The sequence below is a fragment of the Protopterus annectens genome, chromosome 10.part0 (assembly GCF_019279795.1).
Source record: "Protopterus annectens isolate FY-2018-M chromosome 10.part0, PAN1.0, whole genome shotgun sequence".
Taxonomy (NCBI): domain Eukaryota; kingdom Metazoa; phylum Chordata; order Ceratodontiformes; family Protopteridae; genus Protopterus; species Protopterus annectens.
The window spans coordinates 608,566,966-608,583,852 of NC_056744.1; the positions used below are offsets into that span (position 1 = coordinate 608,566,966).

Consider the following 16,887-nt stretch of genomic DNA (forward strand, 5'->3'; position numbering starts at 1 on the left):
ATTTCTTGTATTGTAGAGCCTGCTGGGGTTGTATTTACTTCTGGGAGGCAGAAGCATTTTCGAGGTTATTTACATGTATATAGAATTTGGAGGTAAAGGATTCTGCAAAAGCAGTGGGGTTGTCAGATTGGAAAGAGCTTTTAAATTTAGCCAGGTCATCATTCAGTTTTTGATAGATTAGTCTTTGAATGACTTCTGAATACCGAGGCATTGAAAGTATTCATTTTTAAGGTGAATGCGACTTAACTGTGGTCCGAATTGACCAGATGGAAGTGGCAGTTGGTGGGGGGAGAAATTCCCCCATATTAGTAATGACCACGTCCAGGAATATATTGCCTCTGGTTGGCGTGCAGACCAACTGGTCCAGAGTTGGCATTGATGAAGTCCAGAAATTTCTGGGTATACATGTTTGGACATGTGCATGTCCCTCAGTTAATGATGGGGTTAGTTGATGTTTCTAAGAAGAATGGTGTTTGGCGTAATGTGTAGGGACTCCATACTGCTTAAGTGGGAGGTATGGGCCCAAAACCTTCAAGTGTCTGCTAGAAAACTGAAGATGAAGAGGAATTTCACCTTTCAACATGACAATGACCCCAAGCATACATCCAAATCAACAAAAGAATGGCTTCACCAGAAGAAAATTAAAGATGATCTTCGTGTTTCACTGTTGCAGTCATTACATTTGGGTAATCTGCTGGCAGGTTGCCCTCAGTTGGCCTGAATTCCAAAGTCTTGGGTCCTGCGTCTGTTGCTGTCTCCTCTTCCATGACGTCATGGGTATAAAACAAGCAGCCAACGCCATTTTCTTTAGTCTTTCTTGCTGCGCGGTGCCTGAAGCAGAAGCAGTTCACAAGTGTCGGTCGGCCGACTCCTGAAATTTTCGAGTTTCAGAACTGAAGTCTTCATTAAAGCTAAGTACCCCGTTGGGGAAACTTTTTTCTTGCTCCATCCTGATGTCAGAAAAAGGTAATAATTGTATTACTTGTGGGAAGCAAATATTTCATAAGGATTTTCATTTGTACTGTATTCCTTGCCTAGGCCCTGATCACAACGTGCCTGGCTGTTTGTTTTGTGCTAGATTTAACCAACGTACTATTAAGCGTCTGTATATTTTTGCCTCAGAATATTTTGGAAACAGATTTAATTACCCGGAAATGTCGTCGGATAGCAGTCCGACTACCGGAGTACACAAAAAACGCAATGAAAAGGACAGAGACAGATTGACTAAAACCGACGACAAAGCTTCTCCTAAACCAGTCGCCAGTACTCAGTGAGGTGATTTCACAGCCCCTGATACCCGCTACTTTCGAGTCACATGCCTCTACCGAGACCCATGTAGAGTCTGATACGCCGCATGATTCTCAAAGTATTGTACCCACGGATGTCTCTCCCTCGGATTGGTCCGGAGCCGCTGAGCAGGCACCGGCTTCTGAGGGTGTATTCAGGCCTCAACATTTTTATATAAAACCGACGCCAGCTTCAAAATCAAAGACAAAAGCAACTTCTAAAGCTAAAAAACTGATGCATGAGCCACGTGTACAGGCCTATGCCCAAAAAACAGATGATCAAAATGGCTGAAGACCTAATTACCTTAATCAGGGGTTCCCAACCCCCTCCTGATAAGAGGCCTAGGCAAGACACAGATTATGAATCTTCAGATCAGGTTTCTATTTCTTCTGATTCCTCTTCTGATCAGGAATTATCTATACCTCCCTATGAGGATTCTGATGCAGAGGAATCTATCCCATCTGCATCACCTTCTGAGGATTATTCATTTGGAGAAACCTTGTATACTTTAACGGAACATTTTCACTGGGAGAGTCAAGATTTCTCAGAATCAAAAAAGAGGCTCAGGGATTTCCTTCTTGTCCCTCAGAATAGGCCTTTAGCCATACCTCCTGTTTTAGACATTGTGGGTGATGTGTTTTTGGAGTCGAGCTTGACTCCAGACTCCTTACCTCCGGCTCCCAGCAAGCCTGAGAGATATTACAGGGTCCCTGATTCACACAAATTTTATTTAGAAACCCTGCTGCTGACCCTGAACCTATTTCACAGGGTCCTAAGGCCTCAACAGCAAAAAAATTCTACCCCCTCTGACAGAGATTCAAGGGCACTGGATAGATGGGGAAAGAAGGTTTATACATCTGCAACCTTTGCAATTAGGGCCTTAAACTGCCAGTTTCATATGCTCAAGTATCAACAAATGTTATGGTATTGCTGAAACAGAAAATTATGTTGATTTCTGAATGTGCAGAAAATAAAGTATTGCAGGAATTATTGCATGCAGCAGAACAAGTTGGAAAGCATACTTTGCAATGTGGGTTTGACTCCTTAGAGGCCTCCTGCAGGGCCGCAGTTACTGGATCTGTGATTAGGAGGCATGCCTAACTAAAAGAGCAAAATTTGTCTGATCATGTTAAAGCTAAATTACTGGATGCACCTTTACAGCATGATACTACTCTGTTTGGTATTAAGGCAGAAGAAGTTTTAAAGGAAATGGAAGACAAAGCTAAGTCTATGCAAACTGTAAAAGACTTCTTACAAGTGCAGCCACCACGATTCAGTAGACACTGGTTAACAAAAAAATTGGTCCTTTCCTGTGTCCAACAGAGCTCAAAGGGGCAAATCCAGACACCCCAAAGGTTCTAGATACCAGGCACAAGATTCTTACAGGTCAAAGCAATGGGATGCTTTTACCTCCAAATCTGGAGGAGATAAAGCGCAACCCTACAGGAAACAGTTTCAATGACTTCCCTCTGCCTTCACCAAGCACTTACCTTTTGGCAGCACCCTTAGGGGGAAAATTAGCACTTTTGCTCAAAATTGGCAGTTAATAACCCAGGACAAGTGGGTGCTAAACATAGTATCTCAGGGATACAGATTCCACTTCCATACTCTGCCAATGGCAAACAGTTAGCCGGATCTGCCAAAAGATTAATGGGCAGAGGCACAGAAACAAGTTACGTCCCTCATGGGTATGAGTGCTATTCAGCCAGTATCAGAATAAGAAAAAGGACAGCGTTTTTATTCAAGACTGTTCTTGGTACCCAGAAAAGGCTAGGCCTGGCACCCAATACTGGACTTATCAATTTTGAACACATACCTGGACCTTCCAAAATTCAAAATGCTAACTTTACAGCAACTTCTGCCCATGCTGGGCAAGAACGCTTGGCTGGTGACATTAAATCTAAAAGAGGTTACCTGCATATCCCAGTAAGGGAAATGTACAGAAGATACCTCCCTTTCAAGGCTGGCTTTATGCATTACCAATTCTCTGCACTGCCCTTTGGCTTATCTACTATGCCCAGGGTCTTTACAAAGTGCCTGGCACCAGTAATAGCATTTTGCAGACAAAAAGTATACATATTTATCCTTACTTGGACGACTGTCTCATTCAAGCAGAGAACAAGGACATTCTTCTTCAGCACCTGGCATTTGTGAAAAGGCTTTTAACATGCCTAGGGTACACAATAAACGAAAAGAAATCACAACTGGTATCCTCTCAAAAGATAACACTCCTGGGTGCAAGCTTGAATACAACTGCCCAGATGGCTTTCCTCATGCCAGACAAACAAAGGCAACTGACTACTTACTTCAAACTGATGGCAACAAAAACCCAGATGTTCATCGTGTTACACTGCTGCAGTCATCACACTTGGGTTATCCTGCCATCAGGCGGTCCTGCAGTCGGCCAGAGTTCCAAAGTCTTGGTCCAGCGTCGGTTGCTATCGCCTCCTCCCTGACTTCAGTGCGACAGGGGTATAAAAGATGCAGCCAATGCCATTTTCTTCAGTCTTTCTTGCCGCGCGGTGCCTGAAGCAGAAGTAGTTTGCAAGTGCCGGTCGGCCGACTCCTGAGATTTTCATTTCGAATCCAAAACCGAAGTCTTCTAAAAAAGCTAAGTACCCCATTGGGGAAACTTTTTCTTGTCTCAGACCGATGTCAGTAAAAGTTAATAACTGTATTTCTTGTGGGAAGCAAATACCTCATAAGGATTTCCACTCCTATTGTATTCCATGCCTAGGCCCTGACCACGACGTCACTGGTTGTCGGTTTTGTACTAGGTTTAACAAGCGCACTATTAAACGTCGGTTTGATTTTCTCCGACATTATTTTGGGAGAAAATTCAATTATACCATGCTGTTGGAATTTCCGACGACCGCAATGCATAAAAAGCGCAAGGACAAGGACAGACATCCGAGGCCCAAAACGGACGACGAGGCCTCTTCTAGGCCGGTCGCCGGTTCTCCGGTTTTCAGCGAGGTGCCTACGCAGCCCCTGACAACTGCTTCCACAGACCGCCTCCAACTCCCATGTGGAGCTGACTGGGCCTTCGGACGCACTAGGCCTTCAGTTTACCGATCCTAAACCTACAGAGGCAACCGAAGTAGCTGAGCATTCCACAGCTACAGAGGGTGTTTCAGACCTACACAGTTAACTATTAAACCCTCTCTTAAATCTAAGCCCCCCCTTAAAAGCAAAGAAACAGACACAACTTTCTCCAGGACAGGCTTCCATGCCTAAGAAACAGATGCTAAAAATGGCCGAGGACCGGATCACTCTGATCAGGGGGTCCCATCCCCCTCCTGATAAAAGGCACAGGCAGGATGCAGACTATGAATCTTCTGATCAGGTGTCCCTCTCCTCTGACTCTTCCTCGGACCTAGGATATTCTTTATCCCCTTATGAGGATTCTGACGCTGAGGAATCAATTCCATCAGCCTCTCCGCCTGAGGATTACTCCTTTGGGGAGACACTACATACCATGAGAGAGCATTTCCATTGGGAAGGCCAGGATTATTCAGAATCCAAGAAAAGACTCTGAGACTTCCTTTTATTGCCCCAGCACAGACCCTTTGCCATTCCACCAGTTTTAGACATTGTAGATGACGTGTACACTGAATCCAGTTTGAACCCGGACTCCTTTCCCCCAGCCCCAGTTAAACCTGATAGATATTAGAGTCCCTGACTCTCACAAATTTCTGTACAAAAGCCCTGTTGCTGACCCTGAAACTGTTTCTCAGGGACCCAAAGGGATTAAGGCCTCATCAGCAAAAAACCCAGTCCCCTCTGACAGAGATTCCAGAGCATTAGATGGGGAAAAAAGTATATACATCTGCAACTTTAGCAATGAGAGCCTTGAATTGCCAGTTTCACATGCTAAAATATCAACAATTTTTGATGTCTCAGTTGCAACAAAAGATGCTACCAGAATCAGATCCTCCTAACTTAAAAGAAATGCAGGATTTATTGCATGCAGCTGAACAAGTAGGAAAACATACTTTGCAATGTGGGTTTGATTCCTTGGAGGCCTCCTGTAGAGCAGCAGTTACAGGCTCTGTCATTAGAAGGCATGCTTGGTTAAAAGAACATACGTTACCAGATCATGTTAAGGTAAAATTATTGGATGCACCTTTGCAGCGGGATGTGCTGTTTGGAGTTAAGGCAGAGGAGGTATTAAAGAAGATGGAGGATAAGGCAAAATCTATGCAAACGGTGAAAGATTTCTTACAGGTTCAGCCTCCTCATTTTAGCAGAAATTGGCCAACAAAGAATTGGTCCTTTCCAGTCACAGATAGACATCAAAGGGGCGGATACAGATGTCCAAGAAGTAGAGGTCAGACACAAGGCCCTTACAGGCCTCGACAATGGGGCACACCAGGCCAGAAAGAAGGGGAAGACAGGCCTCAACCTTATAAAAAACAGCCTCAATGACTTTCCACTACAGCTGCCAAACAGCTCTCTCTTGGCAGCCCCCATAGGAGGAAAACTGGCACTTTTCTATCACAACTGGCATTGCATCACCAAAGACAAGTGGGTTCTCAACATCGTATCTCAAGGTTACAGGTTCCATTTCTATACCTTGCCACGGTTAAAAGGAATGCCAAATCTGCCACCAAATCAAGGGGCAGAGGCTCAAAAGCAAATTACAGCACTCATGGACATGAGAGCTATTCAAAAGGCATCACCACAAGAACAAGGACAAGGATTTTACTCCAGACTCTTTCTGGTTCCCAGAAAGGACAAAGCCTGGAGACCCATTCTGGATTTTTCTACACTAAACACTTACCTGGATGTTCCGAAATTCAAAATGTTGACACTACAGCAGCTTCTTCCCATGCTGGGCAAGAAAGCTTGGCTCGTGACTTTGGACCTCAAAGAGGCATACCTGCATGTCCCTATCAGACAAAACTGCAGAAGATACCTCAGATTTCTAGCAGGTTCAATGCACTATCAATTCTCTGCACTGCCCTTTGGCTTATCTACTCCACCCAGGGTCTTCACAAAGTGCCTGGCACCAGTAATTGCATTTTGCAGGCAAAAAGGAATTCAAATTTATCCATACCTGGACGACTGCCTGATTCAAGCAGAGAGCAAGGACATTCTACTAAAGCATCTGGTGTACATAAAACAGTTAAGTTGCCTGGGGTACACAGTAAACGAAAATAAATCAAAACTAGTGTCCTCACAACAGATAATATTCCTGGGTGCCAGATTGAACACAACGGCCCAGATGGCTTATCTCACGCCAGACAAGCAAAAACAACTGACTCAATATTTTCAGTTAATGACAACAAAGACCCAACTCCCTGCAAGAAAAATTCTGCAGGCCTTGGGCTACATGGCATCTTGCATAATACTAATTTCATATGCCAGACTGCATATGAGGAAACTACAACGGTACCTAAAGAGCGGATGGTCTCAACACTGTCAAAGTTTGGAAACAGTTATACCACTAATTCCTTGTCTACAACAGGAGTTTCGATGATGGGTGCAAGCTTGTCACCTCAACAAGGGACAGCCTTTCACTCAACCCACAGCCAGGCAGACGCTGAAAACAGATGCATCGGATTACGCATGGGGAGCACACATGGCAGGAAAATGTATCCAGGGCGAGTGGCCCACAGAGCAAAGACATCTCCACATCAATCAAAAAGAGATGCTAGCTGTACAAAATGCTATTATAGCTTTCAAGGACCTACTGCATCCAGGACAATTACTACTAAAGACAGACAACACCACAGTTATGTGGTACATAAACAAGCAAGGGGGCACGCACTCCTACCCCCTCTGCAGACAAGCCATGACCTTGTGGAATACAGCTGTAAACTACCAAGTTCACCTGCAAGCACAATTCCTGCCAGAAGAGAAAAACACCCTGGCAGACGACCTAAGCAGAAACATTATGGACCCACACGAATGGGAACTGAACCCACAATTATTCAGAATGATAACACAAAAATGGTGGAACCCGGACATAGATCTTTTTGCTTCCCCAAAGAACTGCCAATTACAGAAATTCTGCACAAGGAGCTACCATCCACAAGCATGGAAAGTGGATGCCCTCTCAGCTGGAAAAAACTACAAGTATATGCATGTGAGAGTGTTCAATCTCGCCGTTTGTTCTTACACATGGGTTCAGAGCCGATCCTCGGCTCCGAGTCGGCCGCTTGGCAAAGCTCTGCATCGACAAGAAGCTCGAGACCAACCTGTCTCCCACAGTTCCCTCTGCCTTTACCTCAGATCTAGTTTGCCGCTGCAACGTTCGCATCAATTTCGATGAGCTCAGACCAACTGGCAGATAAGATATCATTTTTTCTAGGATTACTTAGATAGTTCTTCCATTTTCAATTTAAAACCTTTAGTGTGTGTGTGTGTGTGTGTGTGTGTGTGTGTGTGTGTGTGTGTGTGTGTGTGTGTGTGTGTGTGTGTGTTTAGATATATAACATTACTAGATTTGACTGTTTTATATACTTGATAATGTCTGAGAAAGCGAAGTCAGGCTTCAAACGGTGCCAATGTGGACAGAAAATGTCTGTCACAGATAACCATAGCTCCTGCGTCTACTGTCTTGGCCCTCTCCATCTGCAAGAAGACTGTTCCATTTGTCATTCTTTCAGTGGAAGGGTCATGACAGATAGGTGCAGGAAGCTCATGGACAGAGGCCTTTTGAAGCCTGCCTTTCAAGAGGCTCTTGATAAATCGGACCAGGCATCTAAATCCTCGAAGGAGTCGAAGACGTCGGATCCCATGTCATCGGCTCCGAGCTCTTCGTTTAAAGTTCGTTCACCGGTTCCACAGACCTCGGGGCCGAGTGTCGAACTTCTGTCTGTTACCGAGCCTCGAGTCTTGGAACCGGTGACGGAGCTTCCACCTCCTGTGCTTTTGAGGTCTGCTCCGTCTTCGATTCCTTCGATGCGTTCTTCTAGACCCCTCCCTGACTCTGACGTAGACCGTGTGGTGCAGAAGTTAATGGAGAATACGGCCTTGTCCAAACTCATCTCAGTCTCTTCCCAGTTGGTGTTGAGACTCGAAGGCCTTCCCTTATCTCCATCTGTTCCTCCTCCGAGGCCTATTCAGCCTTCGGAGCCGGGAGAGGCTGATCTGATGATCGTGGAGCCCTCTGTGCCGGAGCAGTCTTTCTCTCGGTCTGCACAGTTCACCTCGACTCCGACGGACCCATTACCGGAATCGCGGAGCCGACGATCTAGCCTTGGTTCCGGGACCAAGAGTCAGACCGATGTTTCGGTCCCGACTCTCCCTCTTGGTGCCTCGGCACAGATCGATTCGGCTCCGTCCTCTGGGTCGATGCCCTCTGTTCCCATCTCGGGGATCCCTCCGCTTTCTTCGGAACCGAGGGATTCCTCGACTCAGGACCCGGGGGCCTTCGACCTGATGAGGAAGGTGTTGTCGACTCAGACAACCACTTCAGCAGAGACAGCCTCTCCTTCCCATAAAGGCCCGTTATCCTCCTCTGCACCCACGGCTACTTCAAAGTGTCGAGCGCCAGTGTCTCAGTCGCTCCCAGAGGGAGCCCCTTCTTCGGAGGCTTCCTCAGATGCCCCCCCCGAGGAAGTTCAGAGGAAAAGATTGTGTAAGAGGAGACACTTGGATTCTCCACAAGAATCCTTAACATCGGACACTAACTTGGATGAGTCAGAAGGGTCCCCAAAATCACCCTCGGAGGATGTCTCCTTTTCTGACATCCTGGAGATCCTGAAACAGAGAGGTGATTGGCAGGCCCTTCCTCCTTCTGAGGATGAGTCAGTCTTGCTGAAGGCATTCGGTGCTCGCCCTTCTTCCTCCTGGGTCACTCTGCCCTTTGATGAATTGATGGATTTGATTGCTCGAAGGGTGTGGGAGACACCTGACACAGTGGAGCCAGTCCCTAGAAAGCCTAATAAATATATTACGGCCCCTCAAGACAAGGCATATCTCCCAAAGGGAGTTCCAGTGGACGCTATGGTGGTGGCAGCTGCCACTAAAAAGGAGATGTTTGAATCTTCCTCATCTGTCCATCCGCCTAACAGAGATTCTAGGACTATGGACAGGTATGGGAAGCGCATTTTTAGTTCAGCGGCTTTTTCCATGCGATCGCTGAACTATTTGACACATTTTACCCGTTTACAGAGGGATCTAATCAAAGAGTTGGGAGATACCCTCCAGGGTACTGCAGATGCTGCTGTCGCGGAAAAAGTTACAGCACAGCTCAATACCCTTACATCAATTGTGAACTCGTCCATGAGGCTCATTTCGTATGCAGCCGAAAGATCGAGTAGGGCTGCGGCTTCAGCGATTGCTCTTCGTAGACAATCCTGGATGCGCTTATGTTCCTTTGTGGAAGCCTTCAAGTCTTCCTTTACTAACGCCCCATTTGACGATGCCACTCTCTTTGGCCCCAAAGTAAAGGAGACCCTTACCCGGTGTGAGCAAGAGGGAAAGACTCTCTCTGCTGTCTGAGTCCGTTTTTCCACCCCATCCAGACCGTACCCCAAAGGGCAACGAGGTGGAAAAATGTGGTTTCGAAAACCCCAAGGCTGTTTCCCAGGCACACAGGGTGATGCCCCCTCCAGAGGCAGAGGGGGGGCAGAAGTGGAAGACGTCGCCCTGGTGGCAGAGGGGGTCCGCAAAACCAAGGTGACAGGGATACACTCCCTGGGAAGCCTTTCCAGCACTCCTGAGAGGAGGCCCGACTGTCCTGCTCTGGAGGCAGTCGGGGGTCGCTTAGCTTTATACCCCTCAGGCCTGGCAAAGTCTTACCTCAGACAAATGGGTAAAAAGCATTATTACCAGAGGTTACAGAATTCCATTTCTACTTCCCCCATTACCGCAAAAAAGACTCCCAGATGTTCCGCCCCATCTGCGAGATCCTGCAGCTATAGAAATTTCAAAGCTGCTAGAAAAAAGAGTCATCCAACCAGTCCTGGTGGACCAAAGGGGATTCGGAACTTACTCAAGGTTCTTTTTAGTTCCAGAAAAGACAGGGGACTGGAGGCCAATTCTGGACCTAAGCAAGCTCAATACTTTCATCAAGAAAGAAAAGTTCCGGATGGTCATGCTTCAATCGATCCTTCCATTCTTACAGAAGGATGACTGGATGTGCTCAATAGATCTCAAGGACGTGTACTACCACATCAAAATGGCCAGAGCGTCCAGGGATCACTTGCGCTTCCGGCTGGGAGCCAGTCACTTTCAATTTCGGGCCCTGCCCTTTGGTCTAACCTCAGCCCCCAGGGTTTTCACCAAATGCATGGCAGTGGTAGCGTCTCACTTGAGACACCTAGGATTCCAGGTGTTTCCGTATCTGGACGACTGGCTCCTTACTGCCACCACTGAGCGTCGACTGATTCAGACCAGGGATTACACACTAGAACTTTGTGTTCATCTCGGAATTTCCGTAAATTTCAAAAAATCTGCATTACAGCCATCACAGCATATCTCATTCATAGGAGCAGATTTGGATACTCGTTGCTTGATACTAAGGCTCCCCTCAGAAAGAATAGCCTCTCTACAAAATCACATATCTCTTCTTCTATTGTCCAGGAAATCCCCGGCAAAACTGGTTCTGAAAGTTTTGGGTCTCATGGCGGCTTCCCTCATTGCGATACCCTTCGGAAGACTGCACTTGAGAGTTCTTCAATGGCTGCTATTCGCACAATGGTCGTTCCAACAGTTACCGCTGACACACGAAATTCACATCACAAACATCTGCAAATCGCACCTGTCTTGGTGGCTTCAGAGTTGCAATCTCTCCGGCGGCCGACCGTTTGTGCTACCCACTCCGACAGCTACGGTGACCACGGACGCTTCCCTGATAGGGTGGGGGGGCATCTTTCAGGGACAGACAGTCCAAGGAGAATGGACCAATCTAGAGTACAATCTGCACATCAATGTTCTGGAGATGAGGGCAGTGTTTCTGGCGTTGCAACATTTTTCTCCCCTTCTACCTCTAGGGACCATTGCAGTTCAATCGGACAACATGTCCGTAGTCTGGTACATAAACAAGCAAGGAGGAACCAAATCTTACCAGTTATTCAGAGAGGCCATGAGAATTTGGCAGTGGGCAGAGTCCATGGATCTCTTTCTGATAGCAACGCACATCCCGGGGTTATCCAACGTCATAGCGGACAGGTTGAGCAGAGCCATCCTGTTACCTCATGAGTGGTCCCTCAAACAAACCATTGCGGACATGATATTCCGCAAGTGGGGCCAGCCTTGCTGCGATCTGTTTGCGTCTCCAATGAACGCCAAATGCAGAAGCTACTTTGCCCTATTACTCCCTCCAGGGGAAGTCCCCAGGGATGCTCTGATTCACGATAGGCCCCCGGGTCTCCTGTACGCCTTCCCTCCTATACCTCTGATTCCAAGATTTCTGCAGAAAGCCAACAACCTGGAGAGGACTGCAATCCTCATTGCCCCATTCTGGCCTCGTCAAATTTGGTTTCCCTTTTTTCAAGCACACCAAATACGGGAACCCTGGATCCTGGACCCGGAGCTGGATCTACTGACCCACTCATCAGGGGCTCCCCACCCATCACTCCTGTCCCTCAGACTAGCAGCTTGGCTGCTCCGCTTCCCTTCTCAGCCAGGTCTGATCTTCTTTCTCCTGCGGTTCAAAATATTCTAGTGGCTTCTCATAAAGCTTCCACTACAAAGATTTACACTAGTAAGTGGAAGCGTTTTGTATACTGGGCAACTACGCAACATTTGGATCCCTTAATAGCCCCACTGAACAAAGTCTTGGAGTTTCTATCCTTACTATTTCACCAAGGAGCTTCTCCTGCCACCTTGAGGGTTCAATTGGCTGCTATTTCAAACTTTCATGTGGGAGAAAATGGAGCGCCTGTTATGGCTCATAGGCTTTGTAAGGCTTTTCTAAAAGGGTCTTTTCACATTAGGCCACCAGTCAGGTTCCCTACAGCACCATGGAATCTGAACCTCCTGTTATCACAACTAATGCTACCACCCTTTGAACCAGCCTCTTCCTGTTCTTTGAAGTTTTTGTCATGGAAAACCCTCTTTCTGGTAGCTATCACTTCAGCCAGACGAGTATCAGAACTTCAAGCTCTTTCTATTAAACACCCATATTTGATCTTTCACCCTGATAGGGTATCTCTTCGCACCAACCCGTCCTTTCTTCCCAAGGTTTGTTCAATCAATAACATTAATCAGTCCATTGAGCTCCCCACATTTTTCAAGAACCATTCCAATAAGCTGGAATATATCTTACACAAGTTGGATGTTCATAGACAACTCGGATTCTACTTGGATAGAACAAAGGATCACAGAAAGGCATATCAACTCTTTATAGCCTTTGTGGACAGCAGAAAGGGCATGGCAGTGACGAAGCGTACCCTTTCCAAATGGCTATCTGATTGTATTACTTTTGTTTATACTGCTACTGAGCAGAGTTTACCCGTCAAACCGAAAGGACATTCTACTAGATATCAATATCTACATCCCTGGCTCATGCGGCCCGCCTACCTTTGGACACTATTTGTGCGGCCGCCACTTGGTCTAAACCACATACGTTCATCACTCATTACAAAGTGGATAGGGTTTCCAGGGACAGGGCAACCTTTGGTTCCACTGTGCTCAGGAACGTTCTTCCGTGAGTGTCTCAGGGTCACGGAGCTAGGGACGCTACCCATGTGTAAGAATAAACGGCGAAATTGAACACTCTTACATATAGAAGTTATGTCCTTACCATAACGTTCCATGTGGAGTGTTCATCTCGCCTTTGTTCTTGCATTCCCACCCTCAGGTCAGGAAGAACGTCCAGTTTAGATGTCTGGTTTGGTTCTCCCGCTTCTGTTTCTCTCAGCTGTTACTGCTGTTTCAGCTACGCCTTAGCATGTATGTTGTGTGTTTCATTCCCGTTGGGATCTGGTATTGTTTGCAAACTAGATCTGAGGTAAAGGCAGAGGGAATTGTGGGAGACAGGTTGGTCTCGAGCTTCTTGTCGATGCAGAGCTTTGCCAAGCGGCCGACTCGGAGCCGAGGATCGGCTCCGAACCCATGTGTAAGAACAAAGGCGAGATGAATACTCCACATGGAATGTTATGGCAAGGACATAACTTCTATTTTCCTTCCTTTACCTCTCCTTGCAAAGGTACTCATAAAAGCCAGGCAGGAAGAGCCAAAAATGATCCTGATTGCACCAGACTGGCCATGCCAGCACTGGTACCCAATCTTAAAGAACTTAGCACAAGAACCACCCTGGATTTTGCCTCAAATCCCACAGCTGCTGACACCAGATACTTCACAGCCAGCTAAAGACCTTAAATCTAGCTGCATGGAAAATTCCTTAGCCAAGCAAGCAATGCCTCTCTCCAAAGCTGTTATGGATATCATTCTGGAGGCCAGAAGGCCTAGCACCAGGAAAGCATACTTTGATAAATGGAAGAGATTATGTGCCTGGAACCAAGTGCACAGCCTTGACCCTGTTGTCCCAAACATACCTCAGATACTGCAATACTTAACTGAGATGCTGGACAAGGGCCTCTCTTTTTCATCCATCAAGATCCACGCCTCGGCTATCTCTGCTCATTACAACACTGATCCACCATTTTTTTCTAATCCTTTGCTCAAACAATACCTCAGAGGTTCTAAAAACATAAGACCGCCCCTTAGAGCACCCACACCAACTTGGGACCTCAACTTTGTTTTGGAAAAATTAACTTTACCTCCATTTGAGCCAGCTAACACAGCAGAATTAAAATACATCTCTTGGAAAACTGCTCTGCTGCTGGCAGTAACATCAGCACGAAGAGTTTCAGAATTACACGCACTAATGGCAGTGGAACCTTTCCTCATCTTCCACCAGGACAGGGTGTCTTTACGAACTAACCCTACTTTTATGCCAAAGGTGGTATCAAGTGTGGCTCCAAACCAAACTATTCACTTGCCAACTTTTTATCCAAAACCACAGAACAAAGGGGAGAGACTACTACATTCTTTGGACATTCACAGACAGTTACGCTTCTACTTGGACAAAACCAAAGCTTTCAGAAAAACTGAGCAATTATTGGTAGCATATGCTGCAGGAGCACAGGGAAAAGCCATTTTAAAGCAGACTATTTCAAAATGGATAGAACACTGTATACGTTTCTGCTATACCCACCATTGGAAACCTGTACCTAGCAGCATTAGATCTCACTCCACCAGGGCAACAGCCACTTCAACTGTCTACCTCAGAGGAGTACCTACCAAGGATATTTTGGAAGCAGCAACATGGGAGTTCTGTGCATACCTTCACCAAACATTACTATTTGCCTTTATACTCCAAAGCCAGAGCTGGCTTCACCACTGCTGTACTGCAGGGCCTTATAGCCACCCCTAATGCCTTATAGATCCAGCCTCCCTACCTCAGCTTTGGGACTCCACCCAAGTATGATGACTGCAGCAGTGTAACACGATGAACATAGTACAGTTTTGTACCTACCATAAATGTAGATGTTGTAAACACTGCTGCAGTCCGGGTTACCCTCCCTCCTTCCCCTCTTACTTTCTGGTACTTACCTAGGGCATCTACCCTTTATTACCTATGGGGAGTATTTGCTGGTAACTAAAAGTGGTTGTTTGCTTTGCTTTTGTATTTTTTGCTAGCAATTTGAATTGCCTACCTATTTGGGGGCATCTGACATCTGGGGCAAGAAAAACTGAAGAAAATGGCATCGGCTGCATCTTTTATACCCCTGTTGCACTGACGTCAAGGAGGAGGCGACAGCAACCGACGCCAGGCCAAGACTTTGGAACTCTGGCCGACTGCGGGACCGCCTGACGGCAGGATAACCCAAGTGTGATGACTGCAGCAGTGTTTACACTCGAACATCTACATTTATGGTAGGTACAAAACTGTACTTTATCTGCAAGACAAACTCTGCAGGCTTTGGGATTCATGGCATCCTGCATCCTACTAATTCCATATGCAAGACTGCATATGAGGAAACTACAATGGTACCTAAAAAGTTTATGGAGTCAACATTGTCACAGTCTGGAAGCAATGATTCCTCTCATTCCCTGCCTACAACAGGAGTTTCTATGGTGGGCAAAGGCATATCACCAGAACATGGGACGGGCTTTCACTCTACCCCCAGCCAGCCAAACCTTAACAGACGCATCAGATTATGCATGGGGGGCCATCTGGCGGAAAGATGCATTCAGGGCATATGGACCCCAAAACAAATGCATCTGCATATCAATCAAAAAGAGATGTTAGCTGTTCAGAATGCCCTGACAGCCTTCAAGGACTTACTTCATCCAGGACAACACCTGAAAAAGACGGACAACACCACGGTGATGTGGTATATAAACAAGCAGAGGGGCACGCACTCATACCCCCTTTGCAGACTAGCCATGGCTCTGTGGGGCACAGCCTTGACTTACCAAGTACATCTTCAAGCTCAATTCCTGCCAGGAAAGCAAAATACTCTGGCAAGACGATTTAAGCAGAAACCTTATGAACCCTCACGAGTGGAAACTAGATCCACAAGTCTTCAGCATGATAATAAAGAAATGGGGGAGACTGGACGTAGACCTGTTTGCCTCTCCACAAAATTATCAACTGAAAAAATTCTGCACAAGGACTTAACACGGCCAAGCATGGAAAGTGGACGCCCTATCCTTCAGTTGTAAAAACCTATCAGTTTACTCCTTCTTCCCTGCCTCTTCTTCCCAAGGTACTACTAAAAGTCAGACAGGAGAAACCAAAGATACTAGTTGCCCTGGACTGAACCCGCCAATACTGGTACCCAAACCTAAGGAACATGTCTCAATTCCCAGCTTGGTACTTACCTCGAATACCTCACTTACTGTCCCAGCAAAACAATCAAATCCTGCACAATCCGCTCCAAACACTGAACCTGTCAGCATGGCTGATCATGTAATTATTCAAACAACACCTCTCAGTAAAGCTGTGATGGATGTAATTTTGGAAGCCAGAAGGCCTAGTACTAGAAAATCTTATGCTGATAAATGGAAGAGATTCTGTGCTTGGAACCAAGCACAAGGAACTGATACAGCAGAGCCAAATATTCCTCAGATTTTACAATACTTGACTGAGATGCTTGACAAAGGCCTATCTTTTTCATCAATAAAAATCCATGCCTCCGCCATCTCGGCTCATTACAACACAGAGCCACCAATCTTTTCTCATCCTTTACTAAAGCAGTATCTTAGAGGGGCCAAAAATTTAAGGCCTCCCAGACTATCACCAATTCCTGCATGGGACCTCAATTATGTGTTGGAAAAGCTCACTCTGCCTCCATTTGAACCAGCTGCTACTGCAGACCTAAAGTTCTTATCATGGAAAACAGCTCTGCTCCTGGCAATTACTTCAGCAAGAAGAGTCTTAGAGCTACAAGCCCTCATGGCTGTGGAGCCTTTCATGATTTTTTACCCAGACAGGGTGCCCCTGAGGACCAATCCTTCATTTATGCCGAAGGTGGTTTCCAGTGTAGCTCTTAACCAAACTATTCATCTGCCAACCTTTTATCCAAGTCCGCTGAACAAGGGGGGAGAGGATTCTGCATTCATTGGACGTACACAGACAGCTTAGATTCTACTTGAGCAGGACTAAAGCTCTAAGAAAAACTGAGCAGTTAC

General features: G+C 46.3%; 1 protein-coding gene across 1 annotated transcript in view; it reads left to right on the forward strand.

Moving 5' to 3' along the window:
- IPO13 (importin 13) overlaps window positions 1–16,887 on the forward strand; it is a gene marked incomplete in the record, with an annotated part of 1,347,960 nt that overhangs the window by 171,341 nt on the left and 1,159,732 nt on the right.